General features: G+C 33.8%; 2 pseudogenes; both read right to left on the minus strand.

Moving 5' to 3' along the window:
- Positions 1-2922: 2922 nt before the first annotated feature.
- Positions 2923-7163, minus strand: LOC128155958 (uncharacterized; annotated as a pseudogene).
- A 1408-nt stretch (positions 7164-8571) lies between these two features.
- LOC128155804 (uncharacterized) lies at positions 8572-11109 on the minus strand (annotated as a pseudogene).
- Between the last annotated feature and the right edge of the window lie 6112 nt (positions 11110-17221).

The following is a 17221-nucleotide window of genomic DNA, read 5'->3' on the forward strand; positions in this document are numbered from 1 at the left end:
ACGCAGTTCATAATCCTTTCTATTACCCTCAGCGTTAGCAACGCACTTAGCAACGGGTAACATTATATAAATAGTGCCTGTTTGGGAGGGTAACAGTTGAAATTGACACCCCGAGAAAACCATTGTCAACCGACGCGAAGCGGAGGTTGACAATGGTTTCGAGGGGTGTCAATTTCAACTGTTATCCTCCCAAACAGGCACTATTTATTTTGTTATACTGAATGTCTTTTTTAAAAATTTTAAGAAAATGTTACTGCTTTTATATAGGAATAGCGTGAATTCTACAGCGAACCGTACGCGCATAATTTTAGCGCATGTAACATTTTTTAATGTTACCCGTTGCCAAGTGCGTTGCTAACGCTGAGGGTAATAGTAAATATTATTAACTGCGTCTTAACCAATCAGATTTCAGTATTTAACATGAAAGTATAACAATATATAAATAGTGCTTGTTTGGGAGGGTAACAGTTGAAATTGACACCCCGAGAAAACCATTGTCAACCGACGCGAAGCGGAGGTTGACAATGGTTTTCAAGGGGGGGTCAATTTCAACTGCTATCCTCCCAAACAGGCACTATTTATTTTGTTATACTGAATGTCTTAATTTTTAAGAAAATTTTACTGCTTTTATATAGGAATAACGTGAATTCTACAGTGAACTGTACGCGCATAATTTTCGCACATGTAACATTTTTTATTGTTATACTTTCATGTTAAATACTGAAATCTGATTGGTTAAGACGCAGTTAATAATATTTACTATTACCCTCAGCGTTAGCAACGCACTTGGCAACGGGTAACATTAAAAAATGTTACATGCGCTAAAATTATGCGCGTACGGTTCGCTGTAGAATTCACGCTATTCCTATATAAAAGCAGTAACATTTTCTTAAAATTTTTAAAAAAGACATTCAGTATAACAAAATAAATAGTGCCTGTTTGGGAGGATAACAGTTGAAATTGACACCCCTCGAAACCATTGTCAACCTCCGCTTCGCGTCGGTTGACAATGGTTTTCTCGGGGTGTCAATTTCAACTGTTACCCTCCCAAACAGGCACTATTTATATAATGTTACCCGTTGCTAAGTGCGTTGCTAACGCTGAGGGTAATAGAAAGGATTATGAACTGCGTCTTAACCAATCAGATTTCAGTATTTAACATGAAAGTATAACAAAGTAAAATATTATATAATACAATATTATATTATACAAATTGTATCATATGATACAAAAATATATATTAAAATATCGTATAATACAATTTCATGTGATATTATATAAATAGGGCCTGTTTGGGAGGGTAACAGTTGAAATTGACACCCCGAGAAAACCATTGTCAACCGACTCGAAGTGGAGGTTGACAATGGTTTTCTCGGGGTGTCAATTTCAACTGTTATCCTCCCAAACATGCACTATTTATTTTGTTATACTGAATGTTTATACTGAAGAAAATTTTACTGCTTTTATATAGGAATAACGTGAATTCTACAGCGAACCGTACGCGCATAATTTTCGCGCATGTAACATTTTTTAATGTTACCCGTTGCCAAGTGCGTTGCTAACGCTGAGGGTAATAGTAAATATTACTAACTGCGTCTTAACCAATCAGATTTCAGTATTTAACATGAAAGTATAACAATATATAAATAGTGCCTGTTTGGGAGGGTAACAGTTGAAATTGACACCCCTCGAAAACCATTGTCAACCTCCGCTTCGCGTCGGTTGACAATGGTTTTCTCGGGGTGTCAATTTCAACTGTTACCCTCCCAAACAGGCACTATTTATTTTGTTATACTGAATGTCTTTTTTAAAATTTTTAAGAAAATTTTACTGCTTTTATATAGGAATAACGTGAATTCTACAGCGAACCGTACGCGCATAATTTTCGCGCATGTAATAATTTTTAATGTTACCCGTTGCCAAGTGCGTTGCTAACGCTGAGGGTAATAGTAAATATTATTAACTGCGTCTTAACCAATCAGATTTCAGTATTTAACATGAAAGTATAACAATATACAATACAATGTCATATGTTACAATATTATGATGTATTATGTAATGTGATATTGTATCATATATTACTATATTGTATTATATATTATGATATTGTATGATGTGATCAAATACAATAATGTTTAACACAATACAATGTCATATCATATGTTACAATATCATATCTCATCATTGTTAATTACGGTATTTTATTGTATTATATATATGTATAAGAATGTTATAGGATGCAAAATTGTATTTTATATAATTGTATTGATAAACATTGTATCTTATAATACCGTATGAAATGAGCATATGATTATCATACAATTTTTTAACAGATGATATACGATATTGTGTCAAAACAGTATCCATGAATATCCAAGATCATAAAGTATGATTTTCATATAATATGATTAAGGTGGTCTCACAAAGGTGATGCCTCATAAGGGTGGTGCCTCGTCTCGGTGAACTTTGTAATCTGTGATTACCTATGTATTTTTAGTTATTTTTTTCTTATTTTCTGAGATATTTACACATTTTTTAAATTGATTTTTAGATACCCTTATCTGTATTGTTTCGTAACTTTTACATGCTTCTGAAGTTTTTTATTCTATTCATCAAATCCCATTTCAAGGAAATGGCAGGTGATTATCCAGTATTTACGTCATACACAAAACTAAAGTCAAGAAAAACTAATGCATGACGGTGCCAATTACTCCTTTTCGGAGCTTACTCCGTTTTCGGAGTCTACTACTCGATGTTTTTGATTTTCAGTTATTTTTTGTCGTCACTATCAAATACCCTTTACCGAAACAAACTTTTAATTCTTTTTGTGTATTTACAGGAGTAATTATAATGATTATACAAAGGGCAGACAGACACAATTTTCCAAAGATGATGTGTATATTGAATACCTGAGAAATTAATCAACGTAATAAACATATTGAGACACCTCAATTTTTTTTAAAACATGTGAAATATGTCTTAGTATGAGGGCCATTCTAAGCAATGAACCTCATTCAATTACATATTGGATATAACATAGCAAATCTATACTGTTGGTCACAAATATCGTTATAGTGTTTATAATAAAAATAAACACCATATCAAATACTTAATTCATTTTGTCTTGTTTCACTAGCTCATCTGAATGTGAAAATAATTCTATTTTGACCTGATAAAAGAACAATGAATACGTGAAAGGTTTTAATCTTCGTTACAATTTTATTAATTTTCATCAGTTTTTTTGTGAATACATCAAATGACAATGTGAAAAAGTTTTCATTCCCAAAATGTATAAAAACATGAATTGTATATTGCTCATAATATCTATCAGTATTTAAAATTCCTCGTTACAAGTGTCATAGTGAACAAAGGACTTTCAGACCTGGAAACCATTCATGTTGATCACCAAATGGTTGATGCTTGACAGTTTCTCTAGATGTTTACAAAATTCCCTAACCCTAACCCTAACCCAGGAACTGTTCATTCGACACCGTAAAGAATTCTCCTGTTTTTACTCTCCTTTCAAAAATATTTTTACAGGCTATAAAACATTATATTATTTACTCGTTATTAGTTTTTCTGGAACAATTTTAACGGAAGATAGAACAAGAAATTATACCATTTTTGATACATTCTTTACAATATCATAGTTATACAAAAGTACATGGTGAAGGTAATTATTTGATAATGATCAAATTCATTAAAACAACAAAAATGTTTTTCAATGCTACCAGTCGTCCATACAACGATTCTAACGAGCTCTGTAGGAACATAACTGTAAGAATTGCCCGAAGCACAGTGCTCCACAAATTGTATAAAAATATCTCAGCCAGCAATGCCATCAAGACCTGTATTGCTAAATGGGGATAACAATCTCTTAAAGATGACAACTTAGATTTATACTATCTTATGATTTAGGGATTTATTAATGTAGGAATGTCACATTAGGTAATCTTTTTTATCTGTGTAAAAATATAAACATTCAAATTATCATTATTAATGGTCCACAATCTGGGATGGATATTCCAAATACTAGTAACTCATTTAATTACTAATTTAGCGTTATTCCTATTATATCATGAATTCTTCTCTGTGTAGCAGTTTGTATTTGGTTGTAAGGATATTGTGTGAGTGACTGTTGATATGAGTATAGAGCATCCTGGAGGTTTCCTGTGATCTGTTGACAGATCCCCAGGATCTCCCAGGAGATGTCTCTGTGTATATCAGGTACATACAGTCTCTGATCATGGTGGACTAGGACCTGTAGCTCATCTAGAGCTGTTTGTGACATTGCTGTATCAATGTGTCTGTTACACAAGAACTCTAGAAAGTGTAACAGCACAAACACTGGGATATTAAATATTATCCTCTTGTTCTGTAGAGCAGACTGTTGTTCTGGTATTAGTTCGTTGATATAACAGATTCTGTTTTCAAGTTCTATACCCCTTGCTACAGCCTGTCTCATCTTTGTAGACCAGGACCGTCCCCCTACAGCCTCAGTATATCTCTCTCTGTCTACATGTCCATTATACATCAGATATGGCTGTGCTAACTTAACTTTTGTCATCTCTATAACACATAAAGCTTCCCTGTATCTGAGTGTCTTGTAATAATACATGGCAATGTACAACATGTCAGAAACAAACCCAAACTTGGCTGCTAATTTCAGCATATGACAGGATATTCTGTCGGCGATATACATCTGCTTGTTGAAACCTGTGGAAATGCACATTGTGTGTAATACAAAAGCAATACGTTGAAGGTTGGAAACTGTAAGCCTCTGTAACATGACAACTTGATAATGTGTAAGGGGTGAATATATTAGCTGATCGATTATGAGCATGGTTTTGCTAAGACCGAATAGGTCTCCTGAAGTTGCACCAATTTTAGAAGACTCGCCGAAAAGTTCTACATCATAATCAACTTCACGCCTCATTATACTTTCATCTGTACAAATAGAAAGTCTAGGATTGTACAGGACATCAATGATGTAGGACCTGATAGAGGAACTCTGTAACAGACAGGCCAGACCTTTCTTGTACAATTCATGTAACTGTAGGAACAATCTGTTTTGTGCTGATCCATAGACCTTTGTCAAAAATAGGTTGTTTTGTGGGATAAAAAAGTTTGGACAATACCCCTCATATACCCATTTAAGGAGGAGTTTAAAGCAGACCCAGAAACCGGCCAGGAGATTTTGTGGACACCAGTGAGTTAGTGTGCTTTGTTGAATTGCCCAGAAAACTGTTGTCTTCATGTGATAGGAACATAACAGTCTGTTGGTTTCTTCTGATTGTTGATTTATAACTTCTTTTAGAAAAAATTTTAACAACCCATAAGTCAAAAACTGACAGTGGTTCATAGAGTGAACTAGTTTGTATTCTGCTTGGGAAAAAGAAATTCTCCATTCTACATCTTCATGGGGTCCTAATGGATGTCCTATTGCAACAAAGTGACATCCGTTTCTGACAATGTCATTGACAACTTCAGGATCAGGCCATGAGTGACATCTGTCTTTCCACGAGAAGGCAGTGTGGGGCCAAAAGTCACTAACAAAACACCAGGCAGTGTCATACTCTGCTCTTCCTCTGACACCACTACCACAGGGTCCATGTACAGTAGAATTAGGAACTACAGCTGAACAGGTTAATTGTCGGAATGTAGAACTAGATATATAGACTCTGTAATTCATTCTGATACATGCTGATTGGACCTCTCTGATTGTTGTTGGTGTCAGTAACTGAAGTAAAGTGAATCCTGGTGGACTCTTAGAACTGTCAGAGAGAATCAAGGCTGTATTGGCTGTGTTGTAATACTTAGACTGAGACATGTCCATGATCACTCGGTGGTTGTTTAGCCAGTACATGATATCCACATCTGATCCCTCCAGTCTGAACCCTTCTCTCCTACTTCCACTCAACATCTCAAACACCCCATCGTTAGATTTCCCCTTCCGATTCACCATCTCCCCTATGTCCAGTGCCTCTCTTCTAATCGCTACCTGTTGTGAGGTCCCCACTATCTGACACAGTACCACAAATACTGACTCTGACATGTGTTGCATGGCCTCATATCCGTCATAATTGATAATTCTGAATTAAAAATTCAACAAATAGTTTTTATTTTTGAAAAAAAAACTTCAAATATGTTAAAAGTAACACTATTAAATATTTTTTAAAATTAAGAATTAATTCTATATATTTCTATATCCCACTTTTAATATCTCAATTGCCATATAAATAACGCTTGATTTGGAAATATACCGTATTTAATTTTCATGACTTAAATGTACATGTTTTACTTTCTTTAAAGACGTTTTGCTTTATGCAAAAGCCATAGCAAGATGAACCTGATAGTGGACAATGTTAGCATATCATATTAATATCTGGTTTGATAAAATCTGTTTGTTACAATAAACATGGTGTAATAAGAAATATATGTAATTCTGAGACAACATTTGATAAATCAAAGGGTTTTTTTGTTTTTTGTTTTTGCTCTGAAATAGGACCATTGTTTGATTCCTGTGAAATTCAATGAAATAAATTTGTCAAAATTCAAAATAAGGCAACCACCTTTAAAAGATTAAAATTATATGATAATATATATATGATAAACTGGACTTTTTAATTGTTTAAGTAATATACTTCAATAATGAGTATTCTACCAGAAAGTGGTGTTTGCATGCATTGAACGCAAAACGTTTCTATTGAAGTATTTATAAATATTGATTTCATGTTGATCGACAAATACGCATGTTTTGTGGAAACCGCGGGGTAGTGTTGTTCTATCTCAATTTGTATCCTTTGATACATGATACAATTTGAATTTATTACATCGACAGCTATTTAAGCTGCGTTTTTTAAAAGTCTGATTTAATACTGTAATTAGATCTTAAGATTTTTATTTTACAGTCAAAAGAAGACGCTAAATTAACTTTCACTTTGATTGTGTATTCAAAGGATGTTAAGAACAGGGGTATTCATTACGACATTTGTGAAAGCTTCTTAAGATATCCATTAGCAAAAATCAATCGGTATTTGATACAACATTATGATAGTATCGATCTACATGCATTAACTAACTACAAAAAAGACAGTTTTACTTACATTCCTGGGCGAAAGAAATCCATTTTGCAGGTAAACTATCCTTACATCATCGCAAAAACTGAAAATTCCCTGCTATTTTTAGATGCGGTAATTTTCCGAAGAATAGTAACGCAGGTAAGTTTTGAAGTTACCTTGTGTGACAATGACGGGACCATATCTATTAAACATTCATTTGGGGTTAACTGATAGTTAGATAATTTATTCTAATAGACCAGTTTGTTTAAAGAGTTTATATCTGGGGGGGTTTCCGATTTGTCTGCGTGATCATGATGTTATTGTATCTTTAACACAACAATACTGATCAAATCACGCGATGTTCTTTTAATGAAATGCATAGAACCATCATAGTCGATGAAACGTTTCGAAATAATGACCCTAGTTTAAAAAAGAATCAGATGAATTTTACTTAACAAAATAAAATAACGAAAGCCCATTATTGCCAGGTGTTTTTAATCTGGCGGCGGCCAAATAATTTTCTTACGATCGCCTTCCTGATGCATTTTTTAAATTGATTATTCAATACCCTTTTCTGTATTGTTTCGTAACTTTTCCATGCTTCTGAAGTTTTTTATTCTATTCTTCAAATCCCATTTCAAGGAAATGGCAGGTGATTATCCAGTATTTACGTCTTATACAAAACTAAAGTCAAGAAAACAGTGATGCATGACGGTGCCAATTATTTTGATTTTCAGTTATTTTTTGTCGTCACTATCAAATACCCTTTACCGAAACAAACTTTTAAATAGTACGTGGCTTTCCACGTGAAGCTCTTTTTGTGTATTTACAGGAGTAAATATAATGATTATACAAAGGGCAGACAGACATAATTTTCCAAAAAAATGTGTATATTGAACACCTGAAAAATAAATTAACGTAAAAAACATATTGAGACACCTCAATTTTTTTTAAAACATGTGAAATATGTCTTAGTATGAGGACCATTCTAAGCAATGAACCTCATTTTATTACATATTGCATATAACATAGCAAATCTATAATGTTGGTCACAAATATCGTTATAGTGTTTATAGTATAAATAAACATCATATCGAATACTCAATTCATTTTGTCTTGTTTTATCTGAACATGAAAATAACTCTATTTTGACCTGATAAAACAACAATGAATACGTGAAATCTTTGTATCTTCGTTACAATTTTATTAGTTTTCATCAGTTTTATTGTGAGTACATTAAATGACATTGTGAAAAAGTTTTCATTTCCAATATATATAAAACCATAAATTGTACATTACTCATAATAGCTATCAGTATTTGAAATTCCTTGTTACAAGTGTCATAGTGAACAAAGAACTTTCAGACCTGGGAACCATTCATGTTGATCACCAAATGGTTGATGCTTAACATTTTCTTTAGATGTTTACAAAATTCCCAGGAACTGTTTATTCGAAATCGTTAAGAATTCTCCTGTTTTTAGTCTCCTATCAAAAATATTTTTACAGGCTATAAACCATTATTTTATTGACTTGTTATTAGTATTTCTGGAACAATTTTAACGGAAGATAGAACAAGTAATTATACGATTTTTAGTACACTCTTTACAATATCATAGTAACATAGTGAAGGTAATTATTGGATAATAATCAAATTCATTAATACAACAAAAATGTTTTTCAATGCTACCAGTCGTCCATACAACGATCCTAATGAGCTCTGAAGGAACATAACTTGTAAGAATTGCCCGAAGCACAGTGCTCCACACATTGTGTAAAAATATCTCAGCCAGCAATGCCATCAAGACTTATATTGCTGAATGTGGATAACAATCTCTTAACAATGACAACTTAGATTTATACTATCTTATGATTTTGGGATTTAATAATGTAGGAATGTCACATTACGTAATCTTTTTAATCTGTATAGAAATATAAACATTCAAATTATTATTATTAATGGTCCACAATCTGGGATTGATATTCCCAATAGCTCATTTAATTACTAATGTAGCGTTATTCCTATCAAATCTTGAATTCTTCTCTGTGTAGCAGTTTGTATTTGGTTGTAAGGATATTGTGTGAGTGACTGTTGGTATGAGTATAGAGCATCCTGGATATTTCCTGTGATCTGATGACAGATCCCCAGGATCTCCCAAGATATGTCCCTGTGTAATTCAAGTATATACAGTCCCTGATCATGGTGGACTAGGACCTCTAGCTCATCTAGAGCTGCTTGTGATAATGTTGTATCAATGTGCCTGTAGCACAAAAACTCTAGGAAGTGTAACATTACAAACACTGGGATATTAAATATATTCCTCTTTTTCTCTAGAAAGGACTGTTGTTCTGGTATTAATTCACTGATATAGCAAATTTCATTATCAAGTTTAATATCCTGGGCTACAGCCTGTCTCATCTTTGTAGACCAGGACCGTCCCCCTACAGCCTCAGTATACCTCTCTCTGTCTACATGTCCATTATACATCAGATATTGCTGTGCTAACTTAACTTTTGCCATCTCTATAACAGATAAAGCTTCCCTGTATCTAAGTGTCTTGTAATAATACATGGCAATGTACAACATGTCAGAAACGCACCCTAACTTGACTACTGATTTCAGCATATGACAGGATATTCTGTCGGCGATATACACCTGCTTGTTGAAACCTGTGGAAATGCACATTGTGTGTAATACAAAAGCAATACATTGAAGGTTGGAAACTGTAAGAGTCTGTAACAGGACAACTTGATAGTGTGTAAGGGGTGAATATATTAGCTGATCGATCATGTTCATGACTTTGCTAAGACCGAATAGGTCTCCTGTAGTTGCACCAACTTTAGAAGACTCGCCGAAAAGTTCTACATCATAATCAACTTCACGTCTCATTATACTTTCATCTGTACAAATAGAAAGTCTAGGATTGTACAGGACACCAATGATACAGGACCTGATAGAAGAACTCTGTAACAGACAGGCCAGACCGTTCTTGTACAATTCATGTAACTGTAGGAACAATCTGTTTTGTGCTGATCCATAGACCTTTGTCAAAAACAGGTTGTTTTGTGGGATAAAAAAGTTTGGACAATACCCCTCATATACCCATTTAAGGAGGAATTTAAAGCAGACCCAGAAACCGGCCAGGAGATTTTGTGGACACCAGTGAGTTAGTGTGTTTTGTTGAACTGCCCAAAAAACTGTTGTCTTCATGTGATAGGAACATAACAGTTTGTTGGTTTCTTCTGATTGTTGATTTATAACTTCTTTTAGAAAAAATTTTAACAACCCATAAGTCAAAAACTGACAGTGGTTCATAGAGTGAACTAGTTTGTATTCTGCTTGGGAAAAAGAAATTCTCCATTCTACATGTTCATGGGGTCCTAATGGATGTCCTATTGCAACAAAGTGACATCCATTTCTGACAATGTCATTGACAACTTCAGGACCAGGCCATGAGTGACATCTGTCTTTCCACGAGGAGGCAGTGTGGGGCCAAAAGTCACTAACAAAACACCAGGCAGTATCATACTCTGCTCTTCCTATGACACCACTACCACAGGGTCCATGTAGAGTAGAATTAGGAACTATAGCTGAACAGGTTAATTGTCGGAATGTAGAACTAGATATATAGACTCTGTCATTCATTCTGAAACATGCTGAATGGATATATAATTCTGTTGTTGGTGTCAGTAACTGAAGTAAAGTGAATCCTGGTGGACTCTCAGAACTGTCAGAGAGAATCAAGATTGTATTGACTGTGTTGTAATACTCAGACTGAGACATGTCCATGATTACTCGGTGGTCGTTTAGCCAGTACATGATATCCACATCTGATCCCATCAGTCTGAATCCTTCTTTGAAACTTCCACTCACCATCTCAAACACCTCATCATTAGATTTCACTTGCCTATTTACCATCTCCCCTATGTCCATTGCCTCTTTTCTAATGGCTACCTGTTGTGAGGTTCCCACTATCTGACACAGTACCACAAATACTGACTCTGACATGTGTTGCATGGCCTCATATCTGTAATTATTAATTATTCTAAATTAAAAATTCAACAAATGGTTTTTATTCTGAACATTTGAATAAAAAAAAACCCTTCAACTATATTTAAAGTAACCCCCCTTTTTTTTTTTTTTTTTTTTATCTAGAATTAGTTCTAAATAACTAAGGTAGCAAGGGACAGTTTCGAATAAAGTACCCTAAAATAAAGTACAAAATATTTTTGTAAAATTGAGAGTTGCTGTTATTGAAGGCTTATGAGTGTTGCTAAAATTCTTGAAATGATTTTTAATGATTATCATTAGTTAGAGGGGTGTCTCTTGTTGAAATTGATATGCATTATGTTAGGTACATGAGAATCAGAAGTAAAATGCGAAACCTGCGGCTATGACTGTTGTGCTGACTTTACACAGTAAAATTGCAAGTTACAGACGGGAGGTAAAAAAACACGAAAAGTAGGTGGATGGGACATTGTAAACTATACACCGGTAAGTTTCTGACATGTGATAGTGCAACATGCACGCGGTACGGAAGGTCAACCCTCTGCAGGGAATTAGGTGGGGGAGGTCTAAAAAGCTGAAAAATCATGAAAAATTAGCAAAATATGGAGGGTTAAAATCTCGTAAAAACCAGTATGTAGGGAATTTTACAGGTTTTGATTAGTAATTTTCTTCAGAAATTGGTGATTGGCCTTATAAAGAGTAAATTAAAGGTATTTGTGCTGAATGGGAACTGAGGAAATTCTAGTTACAGAGTTCCGAAGACATGCATCCCTTGGCTACAATGAATTGTATAAAAAAAACTGTCCCCTGCCACCTTCAAGACTACATGGTATTTTCATATTTCTCCTTTAAGTGTAATTTTGAGTGGATTTTGTACCCTAAGTAATACATTTTGTGAAAATGGGTGATTTTCTTGGCTATAGATGTCATGACATGATTTATTAGCTAAAATATTCAAGGGGAGTAACTCCCTCATAAATGTGTAGAATGACCACCACTAGAGTAAATTGGCTTAGAGAGTAGGTATTTCCTATCCTGATAACAATTAATAGGCTTAAGTTAATTACTGAGATAAGAATAAATACTTTAAAACAGTTTTTATCAATTAAATCATTAAATTTATGAATTTGCAGCCATTTTGCTGTCTGATTTTATGAAATAACATTAATCCACCTGACTTATATCACCCAATTTTTTTAAAACAGCATATTTTTCTTTCAAATGAACTTTACAGGTAGACAAATGCAGTTATCAAAGTATACAATATGTCAAAAAACTCAAGTTTTTGCTCCTTCCTATCAAAAAAAGGTATTTTAGATGTATGTACAGAATTGAAAAAGCCACCCCCTCTTTCCAATGGACTCCATTACCATTACATGTAGGATATGTAAATGTACATTTGACCTTGAAATAACATCTGCTAAGATAATTACTCTTGAAATGAACAAAAAACAACATATTTTTACCCTTTTATTGTATATTATGCATAAAAAATGTAGAAAAACATGTAAAATTTGAACATTTTTTATGGAATTCTCATCCATCCCCAGGTACCCGGGTTGTTTGAATTTCATTTTAATTAAACGCACACATCAAACTGTCCCCTGCCACCTAATTGTAATTCTATGCCCCACTTTTAATATCTCAATTTCAATAAAAATAACGCTTGATTTGGAGATTTACCGTATTTAATTTTCACGACTGACATGTACATGTTTTACTTTCTTTAAAGACGTTTAGCTTTATGCAAAAGCCATAGCAAGATGAACCTGACGGTAGACAAGGTTAGCATATCATCTTAAAATCTGGTATGAAAGAAACTGTTTGTTACAAATAACATGGTAATAAGAAATATATGTAATTCTGTGATAACGTTTGATAAATCAAAGGATTTTTTGCAGTTTTTTTGCTCTGAAATAGGACCATTGTTTGATTCCTATGAATTTCAATGAAATGAATTTGTCAACATTCAAAATAAGGCCACCACCTTTAAAAGATTTTATCTGATGAAAATTAATAATATGATAACCTGGACTGTTAAAGAGTGACTATTGTACTAGAAAGTGATGTTTGCAATCACTGAACGCAATACGTTTCTATTGTAGTATTTATTAAAATTGTGAATAAAATGTATTGATTTCATATTGGTCGACACATGCGCATGCTGCTTATGCATCCTAAAGTATAAAGGTATCAGAAAACGGCTAATTTTCATTACGTGAATGGTAAAAATGGAAAATTTACCTTCAGATGACATCAGGCAAACGAGATAAAGTGTGTTGTATTTCATTTGCAATCTATCTTTTTTTCAATAAATGTACACATAAAAGTTTGAGTTGTACCTATTCAAATATGAAAACAGCGATACGTTGTCTAAAATAAAAAAAATGCTAGATTTTTCACTTTTTTCAATAAATAAGACAAGATAAAGTGAGATCGTTTTGCGTAAATTAACTCATTGGTGACGTCATGACGTAAAGTGAAATGTCCTGTAATTTTGACCGGAAAGCAATCTAAGTAGATTTAAAATTTATAACAAAAATCCAAGAACATTAATTAAGAGTTTTATTGTGTTTTGAGAATTGACTGAGAATAGTGGAGCAGCTAGATGTTCATTTTAAATATTCACTGAAAGGTATGTACTTATGCTTTCATTTCTAGACCAAGCTTTTTTCTGTCGTTGTTTACGATACATGTATAAAATCGGATGAAAACAAAATTGTATATTTTTAACTTAACATTTAACAGATATCGATATTTTGATCGATGCTTAACATAACATTGTAATTGAAATCAAAAAAGGAATCATAGCAGTAATACTCTCTCTTAAAAGAAGAGACGCTAAATTGCCCATATGCTTCTTTTACCTATCCACGCACCAGAATGCACCAGAATTAAAAAATCCTAGAAGATCGAAAACAAAATTGACTTTTACTATAATTGTGTATTCAAAGACTGTAAAAGACAGGGGTATTCAAAAGGACAATTACGACCTATTAGCAAAACTATATTGGTACTTGATACAATATTATGATAGTATCGATCGACATGCATCAACTAACTAAAAAAAAGAAAGTTTTACTTACATTCTTGGGCGAAAGAAGTCCATTTTGAAGGTAAACTACCATTACATCAGCGCCAAAACTGAAAATAACCATGCTATTTTTAGCTGCGGTAATTTTCACCGAAGAATAGTACTATTGCTTTTTTATTTGATCTTTGTTTAGTTAAATGTCACATTACAGGTAAGTTTTGAAGTTAATCATGTGTGACAATGACGTGACCCATTTAAGGTAGTTCGCGGGTTTACTGATAGTAAGAAAATTTATACAAAAAATAGATCCATTGATTTAGAGTTTATTTCAGTTTTTTGTTTTTTGTTGTTTTTTTTACAGATTTGTATGCGTGATCATGATGATATTGTATCTCCAACACAACAATACTGATCAAATCAGGCGATGTTCTTTCAGTTACGTGCTTATCATAGTCGATAAAACGTTTCAAATGAATGATCCTAATTTAAAAAAAGAATCAGATGAATTTAAATCATTCTCTTCGCTTGTGTAGCACGACCTCTGGTGAGAAAATGGAATTTAAAGAGGCATAGCGCACTTAATATACGATTTGGCCTCAAATATAGCCTTTTGCAAACATCAGACATTTTCAATACTATACAATATTTAGTTTAAATATATTCAAAGAAACGCAAATTACACAATCACCATGCTCTTAGAATCTTAATTATCTTATACGAAATCATTAAAATATTCAGGTTTTGTAAGGGATATATAGGAAAGTAGTTAGTATACGGTAAAACATTGGATATTTGACTATTTGAACCACTCTAAACCAAAGACATCAGATTAAAATTATGTTCTACAGGTATTGTAGTATACATTTACATTGAATTAGGTTTGGTTTAACGTGGTCTTCGTACTGAAAATTAGACAAATATTTCAATTAGTGTCTTTTCTAATACAATCATGATTATAGCCATAGATATTGAAAATGCATCTGTTGAAAGTGTTAGATGCGTGGCCAGTGGTAACGCGGAGCTCTTTTTGATTTTGAGGTCGCTGGATCGAATCCACTAGGTAGTAATTTTTTTTTCACTTAAATTGAAACATGAACAGAATAGAGAGATTAAGTTTTTTTAAATTCAGTCTGAGTATGAGTACACCAAATATAAACAGTTCCCTTCATTAACACTGTACATGTACTCTATTTACACTTAGATCCATTACACTTTGCTTGAACTTATCACGGTTCAGAATATCAACTACTGTTATACAGAGAGTTTCCTGAATTTATGACAAATCAGTTGTTACAGACACCAATATAAAATCAGTACAGTGTATCCGGGTTTAGAAAACCATATTGCGACAGCTAGGTACCTGAAGCAACTTGTATACCTCTCTCTGTCTCCATGTTCCCTATACATCAGATATTGTGCCAATTAAACCTTTGTAATCTCTATAACAGATACAGTTTCTATGTATCTGAATGTCATAATACATGGCAATGTACAACATGTCAGAAACACATCCAAACTTGGTGTTAGTGTACATGTCGTGTAATTTAAAAGCAGTGTTCTGAAGGATGGTTGCTGCAAGTCTCTGTAGTGAGACAACTTGATAGTTTGTCAGCGGTGACTCTACCAACTTTTCTATTGTGTAAGACTTTTTGAAGGCAACATAGGCCTTCTGGATATATTTCAGCAGCAGGGGACTCAAAGAAAAGTTCTAAATAATAATCAACTTCACACAACATCAAATTTTCGTCAGTACAAAAAAAAGTGTAGGATTGTACAGGACATTAATGATGTAGGAGTTGATAGAGGAACTCTGTAACGGACAGTCAAAACCTTTTTAATACAATTTATATAGCTTTAGGAACAGTCTGTTTTGTGCTGAGCAATGGACTTTTGTCAGGAACATGTTGTTTTGTGGGACAAAAAATTGGGCAAACCCCTTCATACACAAATTTAAGGAGGCGTTTAAAGCAGACCAAGAATCCATCCAGGAGATTTTGTGAACACCATTGATGTATTTTGTTTTGTTGAATTACCCAGAAAACTGTTGTTTTTATGTGCTAGGAGCACAACAGATTATTTGTTTCTTCTGACTGTTGATTTATAACTTGTTTTAAGAAAAAAGTTTTAACAATTCATAAGTCAAAAACTGACAGTGAATCATTGAGTTCACAAGTTTATATTCTGCCTGAGAAAAAGACAGTCTCCATTCTTCATGTGCATGTGGTCCTAATGGGTGTTCTATTGCAACAAAGTTACATTTATTTCTCATGATGTCATCAACAACTTCCGGAGCAGGCCATGAGTGACATCTGTTTTTCCACGAGGAGGCAGAAGGAGGCCAAAAGTCACCAACAAAACACCAGGCGGTTTCAATTTCCTTAGCCCTATAAATACTACTCCCACACGGTCCATGTATGCTACAATTAGGATATACCGCCGATCAAGTTAAGTTCTCTGTGGCTAGAAGTAGATAAAAAAAGTATGTCATTCATTCTGACACATGCTGATGTTTGTTGTTGTTGTCAGTAACTGAAGTAGAGTGAACCCTGGTGGACTCTCAGAACTGTCAGAGAGAATCAAGGTTGTATTGGCTGAGTTATAATACTTTAGTTGAGACATGTCCATAATCACGCGGTGGTTGTTTAGCCAGTACATCGTGTCTACATCTGATTCTATCAGTCTTAATCCTTCTCTTCGCTTCCACTCAACATCTGAATGCCCCTGCCATTAGGTGTCATCACCACGTCCCATGTTTCCCTTCTGATGGTTATCTGTCGTGAAGTCCCAACTTTGTGGAAACCGCGGGGTAGTGTTGTTCTATCTCAATTTGTATCCTGTATATCTTAGCTATTTTTAGTTATCGCGCGATATTGCGCAGAGGTGTAATTTACAACTTGATTTTATTGCATTGATATCTATTTTAACTGCGTTTTTTAAAGTCTGATTTAATACAGCAATTTAGTTTTAATATTTTGTATTTTACAGTCAAAAGAAGACGCTAAATTGACTTTTATTTTGATTGTGAATTCAAAGGCGGTAAAAGACAGGGGTATTCATTACGACATTTGTGACCGTGAAAGCTTCTTCAAGGGGCAAGGTCACGGTTTTCGTCAAATTCTA

This window comes from Crassostrea angulata, chromosome 7, assembly GCF_025612915.1.
Source record: "Crassostrea angulata isolate pt1a10 chromosome 7, ASM2561291v2, whole genome shotgun sequence".
Classification (NCBI taxonomy): Eukaryota; Metazoa; Mollusca; class Bivalvia; order Ostreida; family Ostreidae; genus Magallana; species Magallana angulata.